General features: G+C 39.1%; 1 protein-coding gene and 1 long non-coding RNA gene across 7 annotated transcripts in view; one reads left to right on the forward strand and one right to left on the reverse strand.

Annotated features, from left to right (window-relative positions):
- Positions 1 to 21: 21 nt before the first annotated feature.
- adcy7 (adenylate cyclase 7) overlaps positions 22 to 22,420 on the forward strand; it is a 61,225-nt gene continuing 38,826 nt past the window's right edge. For 2 of the 6 annotated variants that reach the window (XM_069512283.1, XM_069512529.1), the window contains exon 1: positions 5,253 to 5,337. The gene's annotated coding sequence lies outside the window, so the exon portion shown is untranslated. Of the gene's footprint in view, positions 231 to 437; positions 625 to 5,252; positions 5,338 to 22,420 lie in introns of those variants that run through there. The other 4 variants (XM_020080228.2, XM_020080229.2, XM_069512469.1 and 1 more) reach the window with 4 other exon arrangements.
- Positions 10,288 to 11,562, reverse strand: LOC138405324 (uncharacterized). Its single transcript, XR_011239048.1, has 3 exons — positions 11,466 to 11,562; positions 10,876 to 10,931; positions 10,288 to 10,694 (listed from the first exon to the last, which is right to left on the reverse strand). It is a non-coding gene; the product is annotated as an uncharacterized lncRNA (long non-coding RNA).

Genomic DNA, 22,420 nt, shown 5'->3' on the forward strand with positions numbered 1-22,420 from the left:
TCTTTTGTCTTTCACGTGAACCACGGTTTGATGATTTTCACATTCAAAGTACAACCACAGCGCTGCAACGTGCGCGTCCACGTGTGACAGATGGAGGTGTTGCGTGCTCGCTCCGCGCGGCAGCAGCACAGCAGGAGCGCGGGGACCGCAGCACTCTCTCCTCCGCACCGCACCTCCACCTCCAGTTGCGCCCGTAGATCTGTCCGCGGGATGTGACCCACACCCAGCAGGTAAGACGCTCAAAGTTCATTTAATATTCAAATACCCTCAACGTGTGGAAGCCTAAAGTAGCTGGAACTGTGTTCTAAAAGCGGAAGGTTAGTTAAGAGCGAGAAAAAACACTCAAATCGTTGATTTGCTCGCCGGAAAGTGTTTTTCTCTCAGGTTAGATTTCCGTTGTGGTCGAGTTTCATTCTGAGGTTTAATTTGAAACAGTCACGTGTGTTGAACTTGTTTGCGTGAGTGTTTTCACTGCTCTCACCATCCTCACTCCTGCTGCTGAGATGAGCTCGGCGTGTCTCCGGTTTGACTTCAGGAGCTAAAGCTAACCAGCCTTAACAAAAACACGGGTTCGTGTGTTCGGGGCAGTTGGAGCTGTTAGCGGTGAGCTAACAGTGCGGGCAGGTATGTGAGCTGGAGTCCCTCTTTGTTTCCCTCCTGTTTAATGACCATGTGTGAACAAGTCCCGGGTTGTCTACCTCATGTGCCCTCCTCTCCTGTGTCTGCGTGAAAACACAGAGGAGAAGAGCCTCGATCAGAAGTTACACATTCACGTGGAAGCCCCCCTAAAAAGATTCCTATGAGAATAAAAAGTCAAAATGATGAAACAGAAAGTTTTTGATTTAGTGCGTCATCATTTTTTAAGACACCAAGTCATTATATTGAGCTCCTAAGTCATTTTGAGTTAGTTACTTATTATTTTGAAATAGTAACTCGTTATTTTGAGATAGTAAGTCATTATTTTGATAAACTGTCATTATTTTTTAAAAACGAAGTCATTATTTTTGAGATAGTTGGTCATTCCTTTAAGCTAGTTACTCATTTTTTTATGTTAATATGTTTATTTTATCTTAATAAATCGTTACTTTAAGCTAGGCAGTCATTATTTTGAGATATTATGTCATTTTGAGTTTGCACGTCATTATTTTTAAAAACTATGTCATTATTGTCACGATAGTAGGGCATTCATTTAAGCTAGTAACTCATTATTTAGTTAGTAAGTTCATGTCTTATCGTATTAAATTGTTATTTTAAGTTAAGGCAGTCATTATTTTAAATTCCTAGGTCATTATTTTAAATTCCTAGGTCATTATTTTGAGATACTAAGTCATTATTTTTGACATATGTCTTTTTTGTCAGTAGCTTGTTATTTTGATTTTGGAAGTCATTCTTTTGTGTAAGTTTCTCATAATAATGACTTTCAAGAGTTTTCGTAACAAAATGGGTTTCCATTTGGAGTTTATCATTATTATTATTTATAAAACTGATAATTTCCTCGGGGATGTGTCTGTAGACGGACACAGCAATGAAACCTGCACACACCTTGTCATCTTGTGTTGTCTGTTGTCAGTTGTCAGTGACTTAGTGTTCTTCCAAATAAGGCCAACCCCAAAATATTATCAGGGAAGTAAAGCCTTTTTTTAAAGTATGTAAAAGTGCAGCTGTGCTGTCTAAGATCCTGCCTGGAATAGTTTGCCTTCATATTTCCTCATAGAACATAGAGTAACACCTCTGCTCTGAGTGACTCAAACCTGTCATTTCAGATTCATCAGTGATTTAAGTCTCTCTGTAAAAGGTCCACATAATAAAACAAGATTTGATTAATATTTGAAGTCTCTTTTCGGATTATAAAAGATGTGGCTGTTACATTACTGGTCTGTCCTTCAGTCCTTCCGCCACAGATGTTTTTCATTAAAGAACAACTATTGTTTGACCTAAACCAATCATACACAGTATGGCCTTGAACATGTCACTGAAAAAGATGTAGACATCCCTGCTGCTTTAATTACTGACAATTATTTCCACATGGCCGGGTTTTGTACTTTTGCATTTTACTGTGGCTTTGCCATAAGATGTTTTTTAAATGAATGTTGTTGATGGTGTTTGAGGTTGTGAAAAAGGATTCTGGGTAACTCACAGACCTTATACTGTCGACGGTTTTCACTGATGAAGAATTGGTTGAGATGCTGTTCGTTGTTTAGTCAGTGCATCACAGTGGCTGCTCAGAGGTGAATCAATTTAGATTTCTAAATGGTGAACATGGGTGTGTGAAGTCACTGTCAACCACCAGCGTTTTTGTGTTTGTAATGCTGCAGGCCAGCTGATGTGACCACTGTGGATGTGGACGTCCACCTAACATATCACTGAAGGAGCAGACAACAACTATACATTGGTTTTATATACATGCAATCAAGGTATCCAACTATGGCTTGTATGACTCCTTGCAGTGACACCTGGAGGTTGTTCGGAAGTTCAAGTTCACTGTAGAATTACAAATTAAGTTTGTTTTCAATCAATCAAACATTATTTATATAGCACCTTTCAAACAATTCAAATCCAATTAAAAGTGCTTTACAGGTGATTGACAAAACATAGGATACAAACATGGATTTAGAGATAAATTCTTACCAGAGCAATCGATAATTGAAAAGACAACAATAAAAGAAAGTTAAGATAATTGAATATGCATAATCAACACTAAAATTTCAGTAAAACAACATAGAATAAGATAAATTATTTATGTCTATTCAAATTTTAGAACACTACATAAAAGCCAGACTACATTTGTGTCTGTATATAACATTTTTGGCCTGGAGTCAATAATTTATATGCTAAAATTAACACATTGTCACACAAATGTCTGATTGGATGGATGTTTAAATTATGACATTTTATACTCAAATGGTCAATGGTCAACTTCACTGTGACATCATAATGTTCTTTAGAACTGTGTTTCTAGCCATTCTTAACTCAGAGGGGGAGATTGTGACTACTTCCTGCTATGTGATTGGTTGACAAAGGCCCATGTATCCGTGTGGCTGTAATTCGAGCTTTAATTGGGCGAATGCATCAGTTAAACTAATTACATGCACGTCATGGTACCACAACGCGATACGTTCTCTTCAGCTGAATCCACTCTTTTGCTCTAATGAATATTTCAAACATTCTGCCAGGCAACAGTGTAAATATTATCATATGTAATGTAAGTATCCCTCATTCAAACTCAGCCTGTTTTTTCAGTCTAGTTCCTGGGCCATAACTTTTCCTAAAGTGGAGTTTTCCTGGCATCATTGTGTAGCTCAAACACTGGATGAAAGAAAGTTCTGAGTCAAATAGAGATTGTGTAGCTGTACAAACATCTTGTGAATACATATTGCACTATGTTCCTCCACCAGAAATGCATGTGAGTGTACTTCTGCTGATTAAAGCTGTTAAGAAGTTCAATAGTGACGGCTGTTTGTACTGTAAACTGAATTCCTTTTTTATTTTATCAAACAATGGGAGTATAAAAAAATGTGGAAACCCTGCGATGGGATGTTAAATGCATTCCTGGTACTGGAACTCTGTGCACACTGATACATTCGGCCTCATGTTTCTGATCATATAGAGCACACGTAGCGTCACAATCTGCATAGGGAGGACGGACACAGCTTTTGTGTGGTGTTTGTGTCATTTGGATGATTACATCATTAATCCATTTGTCAATTCTACTCTAGTAAATGGAGGTAGCTTATAGGGCTTAGCAGTAGTTGGATTCTGTGATGATGATGACAGCGACCCATCATTTTTTATTATCTAGCAAGCATAACATATTAAAGCCACGTGACCTTAAATAGTGAGTATAGCAAAACAGTTGCGTCACAAATGTCTTTGAACGAGAAATACATCAGGTTCAAAATCAGGTGAGAGAGAAATTAGGGCATCAATCTGAGGTATGGAGTTGGTTTGTTTGAGTATTATCTGCATATAAGACAGCAAAGTGGCACCACAGTGGAGATGGGGTCAAATTCCTGGTCGTGGATCAGTGGATCAATGCACTGCTGAGGTGCTTGGGTCCTCAATGAAAAGCTGTAATCTAAATTATGACACATACATTGGCATTTGTCATCCGTGTGCAATTATCCATTGTGACACTGTGATGTATCTCATTCTGAGAAGATGGGAAGCTTGTTGTGATTGTGCATGTTAATAGATTGATTTTACACTTTGCTGGATCTGGACAGGGACCGTCTGTTGCAGGCTGGGCAGCACGGACACAAACGCATGCTCACACAAACATAAAAGCCGTGAATAGCTCTGGGGCTGTTCGCAGTGATGACAGAGTCGACTATCCTCATCATTCTTTTGTGACCAGTCTCTTAATAACCAGTGGTGGAGTTGTTTTGGGTTTCTCTTTTTTTCCTCCGTCATGCAGCCTAAGCTGACGATGTAGGCAGCACAAAGCAGTGATTCCAAAGTGAAGTCTGTACATTCAGGGCTTTGTCTGAGAATTTGTCCAAAACAGTTTCTTTTTAACTTTTATTTTTAGTACAGATGTTCCAATACCATTTTCCCCTTCCCCCTACCTGAACTTTGTGTATCATCTGATGCTTGTAAATGTAAAAAACAATAACTTGTATAACACATTGAAACAGCTTTATGCTACTTACCCTATATTGATTGTCATTGTTGTATGGCCTATTGGCAACACTAGTCCCAACTAAGTCTTGCTCACTTGGTTTTACTTGTGAGGCTTTTATAGCACTGGTTAATGCTGGACTAGTGGAAAGCCTTTCTTCTTAAAAACAGTACTTGCTCGTGGCAGTACAGCACAACTGCTGTTTTAGGACAAGGTGATTTCTGGGTAAAGAAAATTACAGTTGAAATTTGGAGGCATTTCTGATGCTTGTATTGGAACATCTGTAAGTTTGAGATATTAATTGCCTACACTGTTTTGTCCCATCCAAAACAGATATATTTGGAACAAGAGAAAATCTAATCATTTGGTCTTTTGTGGATTAATGTATATGGATTTATTCATCTTTGTAATCAGTCTGTTTCCTAAGTTGTACTGTTTATCTGACCAGGCTTTGGTTACTGACAAACTGCTGCTTTTCTCTTCAGTCTCACTCCTTTTACAGATATAGTTTGTTGTCTTATGGATCAGCACTGATGCTAAAGAGAAAGCTGCAGTCTTGTGTAACTTACCAAAACACATCTACTAGTGCGCAAGCGTCTCTGTCTGTGCTTGACAATGACGTCGACCTTGACAGGAAATATGGAGAACTTCCACAGGAAACATGAATGTGACATCTTGCAGGTTTTTCTACAGAGTGAGGACTGACACCATCTATTGCGGTGAGACACTCTTGTACTGCTTTCATTATCTTTCTCAGTCCACAGCTAACGTCTTGATTTAAAGGCAATACAAATATTTCTGTTCCTATAAGAGATCTTCATAAAGACCTATACAAACACATGAACCCTATTTGTGCTGTAGTGCTGCACAATGATGCTGCATCATTTGTCTTTTATGAAGCTTTGTGAAGGTGTGTTTGTGTGTACTTGTACAGATATCTTTGTGAGGACCACTTTGAGCCTACAACCTACAGAGTGAGGACATTTTGGAAAAATGAGACTTGGTTTTGGGGTGTGTGTCAGGAAAAACCTACTTCACCTTTTGCTGTCGGAGACTTCCTTCCCATCTCAGTCGAGAAATATCTCACACACACACACGCACACACACACACACACACACACACACACACAGTGAGTGGCTGATTGCTCACATAATAGGCATTTTCTGTTGTCATTATACCCTATGATGTTTCCAAATGCATCTAGCCACTCATAACCCTGATGATTTCACCCACTTCTACCCTCTCTCCCATTTTCTCTCCCTTTGTCTCTAATCATTCATCCTCACGTTCCCTCATCCACTTTTCGAGCTGGCTCTTTACCTCACCCCTGCTGCCGCCACTCCTCCTCAGGCTGGAAATGAGAAGGGTCCTCTTAGTGGACAGTGCGCTAATCCCTGAACACACTCTGGAGACTAATCGGACTCATTAACTCTGACTCCGGTGCTTTGAGCTGGAGATCAGCACTAATCCTTCTTCACCACAGTCTTTGAGATGCATGCTGTAAACACTCTCTTTCTTTTCACACGCTGCTTTTTTTTCATGCAAATGAAGAGAGATCAACCATGCAACCTGAACATGGTAATTTTTTGGGATTCTGTAGTATTAATAGTTGTTTTTTGTAGACACTACACTCCACTTTTAGCTTTAAACATCACCTCAAAATGATTTCTGACCCACTGAATTTCTCTTTTTGACAAGTCACAGTGTTAAAAAGGGAAAGGATCAAAAGACGGAGCAAAAACACGGGTCATCAGATCATTGGTCTGTGATTCAGGCCACTTACTGCCTTGCTCATTGGAACCACCAAACTCATCTGGGAGGTTTTGTATACTGATTACGTTTGTTTGATCTAAATATAGTGGACCTAACTTCATCGCAGTACCTTCCGGTTTGAGTGTTTGAGGCTGGAGTGTTGGGGAGAGGTGACCTTTGCATAGGTGATGCCTCTCTCCATCTCTCACTCCCAGGATTTCCTCCATATTGTGTCATGAAATTGAAGGAAACTTCCCCACCGTAGAAAAATAACCAAAAATAGCAGGATGCCATCAGGACCAGGTGCTCTAAAGGCTCAAAGACCTCTGTCACTGACGTCATCCAATCTGCGGGAGACGCCGCTTCACTGTTAACTGCCCAGTGGAAACTTTGAGTAACGGTTTTATCTTTCTCTATGCTGCTGAACCCATTTTTTTTCTCACTTTAACCTCTTGACTGTTTGAAATTTAAACACAAGCCAGCGCAAAATCATGCTGATAACATCTGAAACTTAAACTTGAGCTAACTGCTTGTTGTTATTCTAGCTACATGTTTTAATGACACTGCCAATCTCATTTTGAAAACCTGCACACTTCTGACTAATGATCTGCTTTCCCGGAGTTATAACCACATCTGTACCAACAGATTTAAATCAGGGCTGTGCTGAAGTTATGAAGCTACACCATAGCAACCTTTACGACTCACCCTCTGTTCTCTTTTGTAATGAGGGTTATCATCATAGAGTCCAGGGCCAGTGGTCGATGCACCTACAATAGCAGCACAATTAGCCATGACCATAGCCATAGCTATGTTACCATGTAGGTCTTACTAACATCAGTGACTTCAAAGCAGATGTTTTGAAACTTGTAAATTTGTGATATCTCAGTTTCCTTTGGCATATCCGGTGTGAACCTTTTTGGGGTAAATATTCACAGCCTCCACAGCCTTTAACCCTTTATCCTTTAGTGTCAGAACCACAAACATGAGATGGTTAATTCAAATATTAAATGTACTTGTCTGAGAATAACTAATAATAACCATGATGTTAAATGAATAATGTTAAGGTATTATTTTTGTGATAATGCTTATGATAATTATGTTACAAATGTAAAACAGGAATTATTGGAAAATTGGTTGGGCCATGGATTACCATGGCAAAAGAAGAAGTTTGAAAGCTTTGCGATATTGGGGTCAGCCTTAATCTTAAAAACAAAAATTAAAGCTAATTATTCTCCTTTACCATGGCAAATAGCCATCACTGTGGTAGAGTTGATCTTGTAACTCCTATAACAATTTCAATGAAGATAACTTGTTTATAATCAAGGTAGTTTTATATTGAGCTCTGTGTCTGGAAGTTTCAACTTGTGGTTTCATTTAAAATCATGAAGACACGCTTCGAAACAAAACTGTTACAAGGTTATTGTAAAGCACGAATTAGTTAAAGGACACATAAAGGCAGTGAGTATCTCTGAGGGCAGCACAGTGACTCAGTGGCTCACACTGACTTGACAGGTTGATGGTATTTCTGTGTGGATCTTATCCTCGTGTCTGTTTTTCTTTTTTCAAGTGCGGACATGCTGGTTTGGGTGACATCACTTTTGCAAGAACACATGGATGAACCTAATTGAAAGCAACTTTTGAAGTAAAAAAAATGTCACAACTGTAGAGCACCAGGCCGAATTTTTGTTTTTAACTTCTATTAATTGTATAGTGATTCCAATTAAAGTGATGCAACATTACTCTCTGTAACATGGGGACCTGCAGACCTTCTCCCAGTCTACTGTCAGCAGCTTATTAGTGCTGATTTATATTTGTTTATGCACCTCTGCACATCCTGGACAACTTTCACAATTGTACTTTATCAAACTGCCAGTGCATCATGGTGGGGAGAATAAGGCTATAATTTATTTTTATTAATTATTATTGTTTGATAGCTATAGATGGAGAGATGATTGGAACAGATGGAAAAGACAAAAACAAAATCCATGGCTTGACACAAACTGCATCGTTGTAGGTCAGACCACCAGGGCTTCTTGAAAACACTGTTTTTACAGGGGATTAGAGGATCCCACTCTGCTTTCATATAACCCCAACATGTACATGCCTGCCACCACAAAACATCACAGTAATGGCTTCTGCACTCTGAGTCACAAAACTGGTATATCCTTAAGAAATGAAATGCACGTGTGATCTGAACAGCACTGATGAGCTCAGCAGGATTTTACAAGAACATACATTGTTTCTTTATGTAGACTCACATGATTGAAATTTTTGTAGACCTGGTCCACAGTCACTTTTTTAGCTGCTTTTCAAATGGGCCATGTTGAAGTGCTGTTCTTATGACCGAGCAGGTCAGTGGAAATTTGTTTAGCTAAAGATATACTATGTAACAATTTTTCTTTAAAATGTCTAAAGACAACTAGACCTATGTTATATATTTTATATATTTATACATATATATAAAATGTTTCCAACAATATTCAAACCCAGAGGAATCCCTGATGTTATTCAAGGTAATGGGACCTGTCATTTTGGTCATCTATTCATTGCATTATATGTACTTTACCTACGGCTTTTTCTCTCTCTGTTATAGGGCTGCAACAACTAATTGATTTAATCAATTATAAAAAAGTTACTAATTTAGTAATCGATTAGTCGGGTCTGTTATAATGCACGGCACAAACTGTGGCAGCCTCCAGCCCTCCACTTAAAGTGGGGGCATTAATCCAGCAAATCCTGTGCTTTGTTTAGCTCACATGACAACAGTGTCTCCTCTCAGGACAAATGTCACTAAGATACAGCATAGACAAGTCGTCAAAAGTGTGACACACTTTACATTTAATTCTTCAGAGACCGTTAGTGTCCTTAAGTCTCAATCAAGCGGCAACACCCCGGGCTGAGCGCTGAGGCCAATACGGAAGTGCAAATAACTGCAGTTCACTGGGTGGCCACTTGAGGCTGGCTCCAAGAGGGAGTCAATTCCCATTGACTCCCATGTTAAAAAGCCCGACTTTAGAGCAGAATTAAACGTGTTTACAGCCTGGTTCAAAAAACGGTTTTAGTCTCAATCAGTAAGTTCTTCCTCCATGACAACTCTGGGGGGGGTGAATTTTTTTCTAACTCGCTCGTTTCGATAATATAGAGGTTTGAAATTATGAATAATTATCACTTGATTGACACGTGACGTCACCGTTAGCTCGTCACTCTGGCTGTTAGCCTGCGGTCTGCTCGGCTTCACCTGAGCTAACAGGCTAATCCCCGTCACCGAGCACGAGTCTGTGGAGGAGTTTTCACTCACATGTGAACATCATCGTCTGTTGTTCGGCTGATGTCCTGACGGAGAAGTGGAAGACGTCTGTGCTGCAGTGTCTGTGGTGAGTAAAGTACTGTCTTTGATTTACGTGTCAGTAGTGATGAGCAGGTATCATTGTTACCTGGCTGGTTAGCTTAGCTCCGCTAACCTCCAGGCAAGATACCAGCAGTAACGGCGATGCTAACGGGAGGGATGGGAGTTATTAACCCGACATGAAGCGTCCACACAGCGGAGAGAGGAGCGTTAGAGTTCATGGTGATACATCTTTTAAACTGAAGGCGACTGTGTGTTTAGTGAATATCATCAAGTTAGATATCTAACGTTATGTAAAGTTGTTCAGCTCGCCAACCCATTTGGCTTGACTACGTTACTGTGAGTAACTTCAGTAATAATGTTTTATTAGATTATTGGTTCAGAAATAACGTTAGTGCAGCTGCTGCAGTGTGAAACTTATTGAGCTGAACTTTATTTATGAATGAACAGTTTACCTACCAGGTATAGACCTGTTTTCATAACTTACTAACAATTAAAGCACATTATTGCACATGATGCATTACATTATATATGCAATACTTTTAATGTGAAATAACTCCATACTGCACATTCATTGTAGTACACTGTTTAATCCCAAACCATATTCAGATACATACTTAAATATCCACAGAATATAAGGACACAGACTTTGTTTGAAAGTAACACGTATCTCTGCAATAATGCCATACTTTTATGTTTCCTGTCATTTTATTAGGGACGGAGGAACCTGAGGGACACAGCTGTGCTGACCGTGTTCTGTCTCTTATGTCAAAAAAGAAAAGACAACACTTTTTATCTAAGGTTTATTAAATCAGAAAGTAAAAGATGAACATTGTTGTGATAGTGTTAATTTTACCAACCATAATGGATATAGAAATTGACTCAATATTATTATCATGTTGACCAGCCTGAAGCTGCCGATCTCCACCTTGTTGCTGCTGCCACAGTGGATTCTGAGGACATCAGGTGTTGCAGTGCTTCATGAAATGAAAAAAGTCACGTTAAAGGATGTTTTATGCTAAAATCATTGTCACATCTGTAGATATTAAGGAACAGAGGAGAAACATGATTATTTACAGATACTGTACAATACAATAATTACAATAATTTTGACACATGTAATATCAGCTGTGTTAAGCAGCCAAGACGGGTACTTACAGTTTATTCTGTGTTCAGCAGGTGGAAGCACCACAGATTTCAGCCAAACTGATGTACTAAAAGAAATAAACATTGTATAAATATATAAAATGTCTTTCTACCACATCTGTAATATTCAAGGTGATAATCTCTCACAGTGCTGTTGATAACAGTCCACTTCAAGTCCCTCAACTTCTCACAGTGTTAAAACAGATACATATATAATAAATATGAGCACTGTTTACAACAGTGGTGTGTGGAGATTATAATCACATCTAAACTGTTATATAATTACACATCTGCACTGAGTCTAATTCACTGTGAATCCATAACAGGCTAAAAAAGAGGTTGTAATAGTAATGGCGGTTATACAAGTCTGTATCACATGCAGCTTATTAATATTAACTTATTAAAATTACAATCAAATGACAAAACACAACTCTTTACTAAAGCTAGTTAACTTGCTTCAAACTTCATTAGATGTGTTAAATAAACAGTAAATTACCTCAATAACATCAAAAACCACTTGAGGCTTGTAAGTATATGTAGTATGATTATAATAATAAATAAATCAATAGGTTTTGTTGTTGTAAAGTTTCAAGGTAACTTACCTCTGTTCGGTTCGATGTTACGACCGCGACCATCGCGGAGCAACAACACCGCAGCGCTAGCCGTTTAGCAGTCGCGGGTAGCATTTAGCCTAGCTCCTTAGCCTGAGCTAACCAGGAAACGATAAGCTCTGTGGGCGTGGCTCGGTTGTCAGTCTTCACTCGGCCCGCCTAGCGTCCACTCGCGCGCCGCCTTTTTGCCCATTTATGGGTTAGCCCGGAACTAGGAGGAGTCAGGCCCCGGCAAGATGGCGCCGGGTGAAACGCCCACTACGAGCCTCATTTTCACTCTACAGAAACCAACGGGTGACGTCACGGACACTACGTCCATCTTTATATACAGTCTATGGTCTCAATTGGACATATGTTTTAGCCTTCACCCACTACTCCAATAGCATAGTGGTGAGCAGATGAGTGATTTTCATTTTTCAGTTAACTACTTCCGTGGAAATAAACGTATACAATACATTACTGTTTATCTAGCGTTTCTCATGGAATTAATTCAGTAAGGACAAGTTTTTGCATGAGAGACAGAGAACTGTATTGCTTGCCACTTGTGTGTATGCACACAGCTGCAGCTCAAACTATGAGGTCTGATTATCTGCTCGCACCATAACAACTTTATGGATGATCTCATGAGAGAGCACATGCAAATAGTGCGACACACAGCTACACAATGCGCCAAAGCAGCTGTAATCTTTAACCAATTTAAAGATCTCTTATGTTATTATGAGCCGTATAAACATATTTTGGTATATTTATCGTGAGCCCTCCACACTCAAGATAATTAATGGGAAACATACTGTATGTTTAATCTGCAGTGATTGAAAGGTGGAAAGTTTTTTTTAAAATTTGCCATTAATGCTTTAAATGATGGCAGCACATTTGTATAGGTTGTTAGTATACAAACTAATGTATTGTTTATTGCCTGTTCTATTGAAATCATGTAGTTTCTAATTTTCAGTCACAGTTGTTCGAAAGCGTTAATGTATGTATACTCAGGAAAACTCTTCAGGAGCCACAAAGGCCCTCACTTGTGCTGTTTGGAGAAGATCTGTGCCGCCGAGATGAGATGGGATGTTTTGGAGTGCCATTAGAGAAATGCCTCTTCACCCTGTTGTCTGTTAAATTGCTCCATTTCCTGGGCACCTTCTCCGCCCACGGTCCCTTTTGTGAAAATACTAATTACAATGAATCTGCCTTCAGCAGTGCAGAGATAAAGTGTGCTTCAAAGTTGGCACACACTCAAAAACATATCCTTTATTTATAACCCAAAAGATACAATCAATTAGACATTCAGAATCCTATACATTGTATAATGCCTATAATGCATTAGCGTGATATAATGTGTTGATGGTAAAAATGCTTTGAGCCACATGAAATGTGTGTCCAACTTCTCGATCTAATGTTGAAATACCCTGCAGCAACATGAGCCGCTGCATGCCTCCTGCTCTTTTTGAGCATGGATAATGATGATGTGTGGGTGTCTTGCCCTCTCTCTCTTTCTCTCTCTGTCTCTGTCTTTCTCGCTCTTTTCCCCTTTATAAATTCAGTGTTATTTGTGGTTCAAGGACATTATGTAATGCTTATGAGAGCACCCCATCTGGAAAAGTGCCATTGAGACGCAGAGTTTGCAGAACTCACTTTAGAGCTGAAAAACAGCTTACCTTTGAAAGACATTATTAACGGAGGACACTAGATGAGAAGAGGACTTTGCAATGCTGCAGGTAAACAGCTGCCAGGCACAAAGTATCTATCATTTTCAACATTTTTACGGGATGTTAGTCAGTTTAAACATGCAAAAATGTTTGCTAATATTTCTTTTTGCCTTATTAAATCAAAATTTCCTGTAAATCATTAGTTTCTCATGTGGAGCTCAATCAATGTGACGTTTGTGATTATTTATTTGGCAGAGATTGCTCTTGGTCGATGTTGTTTTGTGTTGTGTGAGTATGTGCATTCTCTCTTTCAGAAATGTGTAGTGTTTGCATGCCCCCGGGAAGCTTTGCTGGTTCAACAAGCCATTCATTGTGCTCGCCTGGTTAATGAGTGATTAGCCAGGATTTGCTCTCTATTTGAGAAGAAGAGCTCGGAGATGACCTATGAGTGGAGACAATGAGAGAGATGCAGGGGAATCGAGGCTGGCTGGTGGCTGAGGTGCACAAGTCCAACAGACCCATGCACTCTATCACATATTGCATACAACGCTGAAATGATTAGCTATTATTGTTGCTAAATACTCATTTAACATTCTGATGTTGAGTCAATTGTCAATTAAAATCAGTGAAAAACCCCCAAATATTCTTTGGTTCAAGGTTCTTAAATGGCCCTCTTTTTTTCTTCATATATCATTTGGAACTCAAACTAAAATATCATTGGGTTTATACCTGATGAATCAAAAATTAGCAATACAGCGCACAGATAAGAAAAAAAGTCAAAAATCACCTGAAGATCATAGAAAATCTCTTTGACATTTTTCAATATGTGATGAAATTTCTCACATTCCTCAAAAAATGTTGTGTAATGAATTAAAGGTCCAGTGTGTAAGATTAAGGTGAAAGGGAACTATATCCAGAAATTTAATGTAGAATAATCCTCATGATGTATTTACATTAGTCCAGACTGCACAACTAACAACTATTGAGTGTTTACGACAACTGAAGGCTGCCACAGTTTCTTTTTCATGTTTGGAAGGGGAGGGTGAGATGAAGGGTGTCCAGCTGCAACATACAATTTCAACACTAGATATCACTAAATTCTACGCACTGTACCTTTAAGTTTAAAAATCCTTATATATGTTCGAATGCTTCTAAGATTGAAAATTGAAGACACAGTGGCAATAAACATTTAAGGATGATATGCAGTGTCACACAATACGCACTCATTACATCTTTGTTAGAGTGTCACACGGGCAGCTGCTGTCACTGTTTGGGGTGCAGTGATCCAGTGGAGCGTCCCAAAGCTCAAGGCTCAGATGTCGCATAGAGTCAAAAGAAAGCAACTCCATTAATGAAGTTATGGTTAGCTATCCTGCCCTGTGATACTATCCTGTCCCCTAGTTTACACAGGGATTATTTAGTTATAGTTTTTAGATTTTATGATTTGTACATCCCTCTAATTTTGTAGTTTATGAGACAAGGATTTCCCTTTTACAGTTTATTAACTTCTTTTAATTACTTTTATTTTCAATTGTGATGGCAGAAACGTGACCCAAAATGTGCCCATCGATGAATGATAAATGATTCCTTCCTACCTCTACTTATCTATCCTCACCAAAGTATACAACATAACTGTAATCTCTTGGTTCTACTTGGTTTTAACCCGTCTTTTAAAGCCCTCATCACAATGAAGCCCAGTCGGCTCTATCGATCAGCTGGCCCACTCTTTTGTGATTCGTTAACCCCCTGTGGTGTGTAGGAAACGTTGACCTCTACTCAGTTTACCTGGTTTTGTTAGGGAGCACGCCAAACTAGCTGCCAGGTGTGTATTATCCAAATTTCACGAGTATTGGGCGGACTACTGACGAGGTGTTTCAGGAGCAGTTTTTTCTGTGGGGGCTTTCTTTACTGCTGACTTAAGGCTTTTTAACTTTACAGATGTTTTACATATACACAAATAATCTATAACACACTAAAGGAAAGAGGAAAACTGAAAAAGCATAACCTGTCACCAGTTAGACTACATTGAACATACAGGCCTGAAAATCTAATGCATCAAGTGAGAAAATCTGTGACCACTGCAGCAAAAGTCAGCTGAGGGTAATAGCATGAACAAGGTTAAAAAATAACCTGTTGGCATCTTCAGTTTTGGCTTGGGCTGTGACACATGCAGCATGGCTCCACGTGATGAGGAATTTCCTGAGCAAGCATAGTGCTGACCACGAAACATGAAGGTGGAAGTGTGCTGATATGGGACTGGATAAGTGCAAAAGTTGTAGGGGGAGAGGACATTTATAGATTTTTGTTTTATATTATATGTTTTTATACCTAAATACTGAAATTATAAATGACACCCAGTCTCAAGAGGTTTGGCAGAAAAGGAATTTTCAACATGCCAATGATCCAAAACACATTGCAAAAACCACAAGAGCATTTATAAAGGAGATAAGAGTAAAAATGAACTGGCCAAGAATGTTTCTGGACAGTGAATCAAATAGAACTCCTTCACAGTATTTTAAAGTGAAAGGGAGAGATGTGAAACCCCCTCCAGCACAGAGCAGCTAAAATAATCATTTGTGAAGACTAGCAGAAAATCTCTCCACAGATTTGTGCAAGACTGGTATCATCCATGACCAAGAGGATGAAACCTGACAACAATAAAGGCAAACAGACAAAATCTGAAATAAAGGATGCTGTCTTGACAGACATATTGACGTTTTACCTGCTGGTTATTAAAGATAAACCTTTTATAATTATGAAACTTTAATAGTTTAATTTGTCATATTTCCCAGATGAATTGGCTTCCTCTTGGTCTTTGGCTAAGAACATATACTGTAAATAGTTTGGTTGTACACTGTAGCTCACATTTTGTCCTGGCATACCTTAAATCAGTGGTTGTGCTCATAACAGCTTCCATCTGTGTGCAGCGGCGGCAGGTTCCCTTTTTTACAAAACTGTCCTTGCACCGTTGTTAGGGAAATGAGTCACTGTTGCCAAGGAAGTGAGATGGTGTGCGGTCGACTGTATGTCACAGGGTGCGGTTGGCCTTCACTCAAATGAGCTATCGTACCTTGGAAACCTGTTCTTTGTTTTGATGTTCTGCAGAGACGCATTGAGATTTAAGGAAATGAAGAGCGAAACCGAGAGAGGAAAGGTGAAAAGTGCAAAAAGAGTGGGAGGGATAAAAATGTGTAGGATTAGTGGAAGAATGTGTTTGTCGTTCTGCTGCTGGTTAATTTCCAATTTTCTAAAACGTCAGGGCTCAAGAGTGGTGCAATCTACTGTCAGTAAAGCACACATTTACCAGAGACGGCTGGTGGCAACACGTTTTCAGGGGCTGCTTAGATATGCAAGTCTTCATTACAAGTTTTTAAGGTGATGATGCAATCCAGAACGTTTGGCAGTGGACTGTAATTAGCATCAGCTATGCTGCACGGTGTAACAAATGTAAATTAGTTAAAAGCAATGATTGCTAACAGCTGACAGTGTATCGAAAAAAAGCTTGCTCTGTTCCTCTTTCAGATGAAGCCTGGATGAAGCAAGAGTGCGTGTGTGAGAGGTTTCCCTTTTCTCAACACAAGGTGCGCAGTCATGATTATGAACATGGCTTTGAATGGTTTCAGTGAATTCCAAGCTGATTGCGCAGGACACCAAACGATGCTTCTCCAAGCTCTTACTGCAAAAAGCAGCTAGACAGTGATGTCAGGGTGCCTCACAGCAAGAAGGTCCAAAAACAGATGGATTGGGGTTAGGTAAATTAGACACTCTAAATTGTCTGAAGGTGTGAATGTGAGAGTGAATGTTAGTCTCTGCACGTCAGCCTTGCGATATGCTGGCGACTTGTCCAGGGTGTACCCTGCCTCTCGCACAATGTCAGCTGGGATGGGCACCAGCTCCTCTGTGACCCATAGGATCTGTAGTAAAAATAATAGTGATCTCTGACCAAAGGCTCACAGTTACTGAATACCCTTTTCTTTGAGTTTCTATTGGTGGCTGTTGTACTTTGTTGAAAAGAACAGCAGTATAAACATTTTTATACATGAACATTATAAACTAAATCAAATAAATGTATGTATATGTAATTTAAATTTTACTCAAAAAAAACGTCATGCTAAGACCAAAGCTCACATCCCTAGTAGTATTTGCGGAAAATGCCCACCTGTTCTAGGAACTTATTTATATAAGCTTTTTCATTTTTGTATGTGCATGGGATTGGATTCATCCATTAGAACAAAAACACAGTATCACAGCGCTTACCCTTTGCCTGTGCATCTAAATCACTAGAGTTTGATATTCAGTCCAAGGTTTTGTTTGAATCAGTGTTTTTCTAATGTGTATTACCTCTTTCCACAAGCTGCTTTTGAAATCGTATCATAAGTTAGCTCGTTTTGAACAAGATCTATCCTTGCCTCCATTTGAAATATAAGCTTTTGGGGTAATACACTCACATAGGATGAGTTCTCCACACTTTGTCTATACAGCATGGAGTGAGACTGTGACTCATATTTGGAAGGGGCTGCAGCGAAACTCCAGTCATCTCAAGCCAGTTCCAGGCAGACAGATGCTCAGTGGGAGTAACTTTGCTCTCACCCAATCTCCTCTTCCCACTCAGCTGCAGAAACCCCAGGAAGGGTGCTCCTGACAGTGTGGCTATACAGCAGTGATGCTTTCATGCACATTCCTTGGCAAAACATAAGGGATGGCTTTTGCAAAATGTGTAACTCTAGCCTTGGCCCATACTGTCAGCTGCCACAGACAAGGCTTCTTTTGAGAGTCAGAAAGAGTAATGTGCCGCTGGAGAATGCAGAGCCAATGTAAAGACCATCAGGATGTGGAGGCTTGACTAAGTCTTCAGGTTGGATGTCAGAACGGTGTTGTTCAGGGGCCAATATTGTCAGAGTGCTAACAAAGACATCCAGTGGAGAGACAAGGATGCTATTAGTCAATTCCTCAGGCTCCCTTCCTCCAGCCAGCCATAGCTCCAGGGAGGAATCTGAGGTAATGAGATCCCTCTGTGCTCCTCCTGCGTCACTCCCGTCGTCTGACCTCTCGGCTGCTGCACAGCTGTAATTGAAGGCTTAGCAGAGTGTTCCCTGCCATACAGTGCTCTTAGCACAATACAGTCAGCATTTCTGTTCCCTGCTACACATGTGTTTTTGTGGCACATCTCTTCATGCACGTCCACACATATATATACACTAGTGAGTAACTATCTACCATGTGCTGAGGCAGCTGAGTATTAAAAAGTTGGCTTAGGTGACACTCAAACAGTTTATAATGTTTTACTTATGAAGAGGAAACACCTGCCCAGTGCCCACTGTCCACACTTGCTCATCAAAGAACATTTAATACATTTGGATATTGCATTTTACAGGTATAAGCCTACACATAGAATAAACATCATTATGAACAAAAAGGAAGGGTGCACAGTGACTAACTATTTGTCGCAGGGCTTTATTGGAATATATATATCTGCATAATATGCTACATTATAAAACACCTGTATTATCTCAAAAGCAATATGAGTAAATATAAAAAAAGTAAATAGGATGGATCGTTAAATAAATCACAATAAAAAACATTACATCCAAAATCCAAAGCAACAACTCCCATTAAACACATTTGAGTGAGTAAGTAAGACATGAAAATAAACATAGTTCATGACACCAAATTCACAAGGAATATAAAAATAGTGTCTGAAATTAGAGAGGGAACAAAGAGTGGTAGTTCATGATCTCTATGGATGAGAGTTTGTGATGTGTATATATCCAGTTGGCTTTACGCTGTTTAAGCAAAAATCACGATTACAACTCTTTTGAGCAGACACATTTTTCCAATAAAACTGCATCAAGATAATTTGTTGAAATAAAGTTTTTATGATCACTGATCCTCTGAATAATCAATCAATCAAACAAATTGTATTTGTTTTGCCCATATTCACAAATCACAATTTGTATCATAGGGCTTAACAAGGTGCTTAACCCTCAACAAGAGCAAGAGAAAAACTACCAAAAAACCCTGATTAACAGGGCGGACAGAAGTGCAATAAATACAGTTTCTAGCTGAACACATAATAAAAAAAACAGTATTTACAACATTAATTAAAATAACTTAAATGAGTTTTCAACATAATGGAAAGGTGTGTCAATGTTTAAAGTATTTATACATAAGAAAAAGTCTGATAGAAATGATGGTAGCAGCAATGACAGTCTTGTTGTAATCACAGTCCATGATCCGCTGCCACCACCCTCACAATCCTTCTCCACCATCCATGGTCAGGATCCACCACCACCATCATGATCCACCACCGTGATCACTTTAAGTTGTCTAGACGTTTTGCGGACTCACGCCAACGTATCAATATGCCACGAGAGTAGATCTGAGTCAGTGGCTCAGCTCCATGAGGTTCATGACTTGATCAAGGGTAGTGGCAGGACTATTCCTAAACCCCTAATGCCTATTGTGCAGGTCTTTTGGTGTGAGAGGAAACCCGTGCAACCGCTACGATGCAACACTGCTAATTACTGAGCCGCCAGTGAACCACAAATCAAAGTGTTATCCTGCTGGCGCCTGAGACACTCTGCTGGGCCACTCAGGGTCTAATTGCTTGGCTCAAGGGCAGCTTATCAGTGGTTCTTTTTGGGATGGAGACTGTTGCCCAACACCCTTCCTGTCACATCAGCCCACCTCACCCCTCTTGTAAAAGCACTGTTGGCTGCCATGAACACTTGTCCCGGAGCCACGTGTTCAGCTCTGGTGGGATGGTGTGTGTAAATGTGTAAGGGTTTTTATATGCAGTATCTTTTGATAACACTCATTGGTCCTCTATTTTTGAGCCTAAGCCAGGGAGCAGTTGTAGTTCTGGCAGCCAAGCTGACTCCTCCCTGTGTGCACACATGTCATGTAGAGTCCAAGATAAAGAAATAATGGAAACCATTTTTATTGACTTTGAGTGTGTTCTCACGTATGAGTAACTGTAAGAATTTTTAATTATTGAAAAACCATGGCTGACAGTATCATATAATCAATTAATTAATATGTTTCAATTACATATATGTATGTAGTATATATGTAAAACTTGAGCAAAGACATAAATGCAGCCATAAGAAGCATACTAGCGTGCAAGAATCAGATATCTTTTTAATGTCAAGGTTCATACTACTCCATAGTACTTCTAGTTCATACTACACTTCCTGCAGATCCCACCCTCCTCTGCACAACATGCTTGTGCATCCTTCCTGGCCTCACACCCACATGCAGTGTGTGAACAACCACAGTGAGAAAAGCATTTTGTCAGAATATCTAGAAGAGAAAGCCTTTATTTCCATTGTGTGGTGATACAACAAAGTGTATATTGCCACTCCATATGTTGCATAGGAAAATATTTAAATATATAAAAAAGACAAGATAAATCATATTTAATACACATTTAATACACATTGAACCATACACGCAGACATAAAAAATTAAGAGTATGAATGTGTGTAGCTCACATGATTAATACGCAGTCCATAATATTGCACAGTCCACAGAAATTATTGCATATTTCCCATAGTTAGGAAGGTATTTTTGTATGACAGGATGCTACTGTGGTAAACTTACATATATCAAAATACACTAAATTATTAATCATTGAGTTTTGCAAATGTCTGCAGCAGCATGTAGGAAATAGAATTTAATTTATTGAAAAACAATTCGGAGCATGTTCAGTTGGTCTGCTGGTGGACATATAATCAGGGAACAAGTTTATTCAAGTCAGGAGTCAATGAAAAAGTTGATTAACTGCCACTGAATACAAGCTATTGGTACTGTTTTCAAAAGTATATTCAACAGTATGCATCATTTTACACTGAAGAATCACCATTTATTGTTGATTATAACATTAATTCAACCAGAATTATTTTGGACATACTACCTAAATGCAGAGTGACTCAGTCATTGTATGAAAATAAAACATAACATAGGGCAGGAAGGTTCTTTCAGTGGGTACTTTTTTTTGGCAGAAATAGACTACAGATGTTTGTTGTCACAAGCTAAGTCTGTCTATTTCTGCTTTGTAAGTATTTTTCACAACCTCATCTGCAGAACACTTCTAATGCAGAAGTAATCTTCTTCTGTCTTTGACATAAGTGACAGTGTGGATACTCTTGTATTTGAAGGTCACTGTAGACTATGTCGAAATAGTTCTTGGTTTTATGTATAGTGACTTTTTGTAATATATGCTTTTAGTTTCACTTTCCTCACTGACACTTAAGAAACTTTTAGGATACATTGTAAATGGCTAGAATCTACCAAGAGCCCACCTACCCAATACGCTTGCAGAAAAATTGAGATCAAGACACTCTCCTGTTTATCTCCTCTGGATTAGTTTAATATTTGTAGTTATTTATTTTTCCTTTACACAAACGTTTCTCTGCTTTGCTGTCAATCATTTGTCACTGTCTCTTACTCGCTCTATATTTCACTGCTGGTTTTCTGCTGCTCTGCATCAGGTTGAACGCTGTGTTTTCATCGGTTGATGGAGAAAGCAAACACAATGTGGCATTATTTGGGGCTTCAGGTTCGTTGGGAGAAAGTAGAAACACTTGTTTTGTTGCAGCTGATGTCTCTAATTAAAATGAAGCAGGTTTGTTATCAATTAGAAATGAAATTGGATATAGGTCACAGTTTTAAAATTTCCTTTTACACCACAGCCCTTACTCTCACCTTCCAATCTCCGAAAATCTGCTTCTATATCCTTTTCAAATGGAAATGTAACGCGTAATGTGAGAGTTGTTTGACTTTGTCCATTTGCAGTGGTTCTGTTGGAGACCTTGAAGAAGTAGAGAGGAGAGCATGGTGTGCATCAATGAGCTGGAATCCTATCACAGCCACATTGTTTGATTTATCTGAACACAAGAATTAAATATCGCAGAGGATGAAGTCACTGCACATGGACTCACCCTGGGAATTTTAATCCCCTCAATCTAAAAGCTTTAGTTCAATGTCACACTGTGAACATTAAATTGGTTGGTATGAGAGTTGCTGATCTGTGTTCCAATAAACACTGTAGGAATCTGTCTCATACTGTTTACAGAGAACATCTTCACTGGTGCTAAACTACTTCTTTAGGTCTGTGCATCGTCGCCTGACTTTAAATACCTTATTTTACCTGACTTTAAATTACCCACCGTCAGGCAGAGAACTCATACAATATTTACACATAGTATAATATAATATCAGAACAACAGAACCTTATCTGCAGTGGAAGGAATAGTGCAAGACATAAACCAGTAAATAAATGTTTTTTATCCTCCTACA

This window comes from Paralichthys olivaceus, chromosome 1, assembly GCF_024713975.1.
Source record: "Paralichthys olivaceus isolate ysfri-2021 chromosome 1, ASM2471397v2, whole genome shotgun sequence".
NCBI classification, from domain to species: domain Eukaryota; kingdom Metazoa; phylum Chordata; class Actinopteri; order Pleuronectiformes; family Paralichthyidae; genus Paralichthys; species Paralichthys olivaceus.